Consider the following 4,412-nt stretch of genomic DNA (forward strand, 5'->3'; position numbering starts at 1 on the left):
TTAAATATGATGCAACAAATTAAAAGAAACGCAAATGACGTAAACGAGACCAGTCGCCGCTCAATGCGCGCAGGTGTCGCGTCCGGTAACGCAGGATCTTTACAAGTGCCACAGGCAGAGCACTGGCCACGGGGTCCGCGGGATCGTCATTCAGCAACCGTGGTACATTATGCCAACTCAAACAATGCAAGAAACTTTAGAAAAAAGATATCTAGAATTGGAACATGAAATGTTAGAACACTCCACCAAGCAGGAAAGTTAGATAACGTGTTGGTAGAGCTAGACCGAATGAACCTTGATTGCTTGGGTTTATGTGAAATTAGATGGAGTAATTCGGGAGAATTTACTAAAAATAAAAGAAGGATTTTCTATTCAGCCGGCTTAAAACATCAACATGGAGTAGCTCTAATACTGTCTGAGCAATTAGCAAAGTCAGTGCTCTCCTTCTGGCCAAAGAATGAACGAATGCTAATGGTGAAACTCAAATCAAGTCTTTTCAATGTAAACATTATAGTTGTATATGCTCCCACAGCTGACTCGGACGAACATGAAATCAATAAGTTCTATGAGTCCTTGAATGATCTCTACAAAACTTGCAAACCAAATGAAGTTACAATGGTTATGGGAGACTTTAATGCCAAAGTTGGATGTATGGAGGAAGGTAAAATTGTTGGTCAGTTTGGGCTTGGTGAACGAAATGAGAGAGGTGACAGGCTGGTTGACTGGTGTAGGGACAAAAACCTGACAATTACTAACACTTGGTTTAACGTACATCGAAGAAGACGGTACACCTGGACAAGCCCTGGAGACAGAGCAAGAAATCAAATAGATTACATTTTGATCAGTACTCGATACAGGAATGCTGTTAACGATTGCCATGCATACCCAGGAGCAGATATTGACTCGGACCACAATCCAGTCGTTGCAAGATTTCAACTGTTTTTCAAGTGCATCCAAAAACCAAAACCAAAAACTAAAGTTTAACCTACAGTCTCTCGGTGATTTAGATGTTTGTGCAAACTTCAAACATGATGTCCTGAAAAACTTGCCAGATACTTTGCCGCAAAACCCCGAAACTTTCTGGAATGTATATTCGACTGTTATCAAGGAAGCCGCATACACTAATATTCCTAAGATGGACCAGAGCAAGAAAACTTCAACTTATTGGTTCAATTCTGAAATAAGAAATTTAATGGACAAACGTCGTAAATTGAAACAAGATCCAATACAATATCGTTTAGTAAACCGTGAAATTAAAAAAGAATGTCATACAGCTAAAGAAAAATGGCTTGAAGAAAAATGTCTAGAAATTGAGAAACTTCGACTTGATGGGAAAAACATGTTCAAAAAGACAAACGAGCTTGTAGGCAAAAAATCAGCACCAACATCGAAATGTATCAGAGCGGCAAATGGAGTCATCCTTCATGACCCAAAAGATGTAACTCAGAGATGGGAGGAATATATACAGGACCTCTTTCGGGATGCGAGCAGAAGCAAGCTTACTGAAGACGCATCTCGAGATGTGACAGGTCCACCGATCTTGAAAGCCGAAGTTAAGTGGGCTCTGCATCAAATGAAAACAGGAAAAGCAGCTGGGCCAGATAAAATCTGTGTGGAAATGCTTAAAGCCCTGGACGAAGAAGGAATAGACATCATATGGAAGCTGTTAGACAGAATATATGAAAGTGGTGTGATTCCTGAGGACATGTTGAAATCAGTATTCGTTGCACTACCCAAAGTTCCAGGAACACTTGATTGTGACAAACATCGCACTATTAGTCTGATCTCACACACTGTGAAATTGCTGCTAAAGATCATCCTCCAACGCTTAAGAAGACAATTGCTTCCAGAAATAGGGGGCAATCAATTTGGCTTCATGAAAGACAGGGGAACAACCAACGCAATCTTTACGATGAGAATGCTTGGTGAAAGAGCAATCAAAGTCCAACAAGACCTATATCTAGCATTTGTAGATTTTAAAAAAGCCTTCGATAAAGTTCGTCAAGAACAGCTTTTTGAGATGCTGAACAACATTAACGTTGATACAAGGACCTGCGCATAATTAAGAATGTGTATTACCAACAACAAGCTGCAGTTCGTCTACCAGAAGGTCTTCTTCTTCTATCGAGTCTTCTAAAGTTTGTTGATACACCACAGATTGACACATTCTTCCGCAACGGAGTTGTACACTGACAGGTCCCACCTACTGCACCGGGTGGCAAGCCGAGGGCAAACAAGAAGGTGGTCCGCTGTTTGGGGCTCGGTGCCACAGATACATACAGCAGGGCCCGTGTCGTAGCCCCACTCCACCATTGCAGACTTAGTACGTCCAACACCGGTTCGGAGTCGATTTAATGTTTTCCACTTTGCCCAAGGAGCGTTTGCTCCTGGGGGGAGGGACTCTGATGGTGGGATCTTCATTTCAGTGTATGATGGGTCGTTTTCGAATTGTTGTTTCCATTGCTTAAGTCTTGTTTCTTCTTTTGTTGAGGTTAGTGGCTGAACGTCTGTTAGGAAGCTTTTTCTCTAGAAGACCAGAAGGTCTGTCTAGATATTTTGAAATTCAACGTGGGGTCAGACAAGGCTGTGTGATGTCACCAGATCTGTTTAACTTGTATAGTGCAATAATTCTCAGAGAAATAGAAGGAATTGATGAGGGAGTTTTAGTGAACGGCATCTCATTAAACAATATTCGCTATGCTGATGACACTGTGCTCATAGCGACATCCCCGGACGGTTTACAAACACTAATTAACAAAACTTCAGACATCAGTGCAAAATATGGAATTGAAATTAATGACAAAAAAAACAAAATGCATGACTATCTCCAAACAAAGTCCTGAACCCCACTTTGTACTTCACCAGGGAGGCAACACAATTGAACAAGTGTCTTCTTTCAACTACCTTGGTTCTCTCTTGACAGCGGACGCACGATGTAAGAGAGAGATACAAAGAAGAATAGGCCTAGCTAAAGACGCTTTTAATAGACTACGACCTATTCTATTGGATCGCAAGCTTTCTATTCTTCTGAAGGTGCGACTTCTCAAAGTGTTAGTGTGGTCTGTTCTCCAGTATGGTTGTGAAACATGGACCTTCAACACAGAAACTAGGCGTAACATTGAAGCAGCTGAAATGTGGTTTTACAGGAGAATGCTCAGGATTTCATATACTGATCACATCACAAATGCAGAAGTTTTAAACCAGGTACATCAAGACAAGGAACTATTGAACAACATAACTCAAAGGCAACTCAAATTTCTCGGTCACATTATCAGAAAAGAAGATTTCGAAAATCTCTGTCTAAGCGGCCGCCTTCTCGGGAAACGTGCTCGTGGCAGACAACGAACAACATTTATATCCAATTTCAATACATCAATCAGCCAACCAAGAACACTTTGGGACACTGCGCGACAAAGGGAACACTGGAAAAATTTACGAACTGAGCATCTAGTTCATCAAAAGCCGCATCGGCTATGATACTGTTGATGATGGCCGTAACACTAGTGGAAAAACACTAGCAGTGGGGGTCCCACGAATTACCCATAAGCCCCATAAGTACCCATAAGCACCATAAGTTGCGTCGAATTACCCATAAGCCCCATAAGTCGCGTCGAATTACCCATAAGCACCATAAGTCGCGTCGAATTACCCATAAGCCCCATAAGTCGCGTCGAATTACCCATAAGCCCCATAAGTTGCGTCGAATTACCCATAAGCACCATAAGTCGCGTCGAATTACCCATAAGTCCCGTAAGTCACGTCGAATTACCCATAAGCACCATAAGTCGCGTCGAATTACCCATAGGCACCACAAGTCGCGTCGAATTACCCATAAGCACCATAAGTCGCGTCGAATTACCCATAAGCCCCGTACGTCGCGTCGAATTACCCATAAGCTCCATAAGTCGTGTCGAATTACCCATGGGCACCATAAGTAGCATTGAATTACCTAGAAGTAACGTCGATTTACCCATAAGCCTGTATAGTGTAGAGTGTAGTCTATAGCCGTCTAGAAACCTAGTAGTCGGCTGCATAGCCGAGTGGTGAGGAGCACTGGGTGGGCGTTCCAAAATATAGTTCGACACCACTCAAGAGCAGGACACTTGAACAGGGCCGGATTTAGATGATGGGGGGCCCGGGGCACTTTTAGATCGGAGGGCCCCTGTGCAAAAAAATTTTTCGCTCCGTAGGCACGAAAAACCTCTTATACGTCTACAGTAGCATTAATCCAGCACTGCACAGCATTTTGCAGAAACGTTAACCGTACCTGTTACTGGCGTAGACCCTATGGTCTCGCCCTCTGCTAATTCAGCAATTTCACATAGAAGCAGTGACGCTAGAAACCTGAGATTTCTTGACTTTTACTTTTTTTTCTTGCCCCAACTTTTAATCCCGATTATGTTGGTATCGGA

At 42.6% G+C, this 4,412-nt stretch overlaps 1 pseudogene; it reads left to right on the forward strand.

The window, feature by feature from the left end:
• The first annotated feature begins 471 nt into the window (after nucleotides 1–471).
• Nucleotides 472–984, forward strand: LOC145768924 (protein CFDP2 pseudogene; annotated as a pseudogene).
• The last annotated feature ends 3,428 nt before the right edge of the window (nucleotides 985–4,412 follow it).

This window comes from Aplidium turbinatum, chromosome 4 (genome assembly GCF_918807975.1).
Source record: "Aplidium turbinatum chromosome 4, kaAplTurb1.1, whole genome shotgun sequence".
NCBI classification, from domain to species: domain Eukaryota; kingdom Metazoa; phylum Chordata; class Ascidiacea; order Aplousobranchia; family Polyclinidae; genus Aplidium; species Aplidium turbinatum.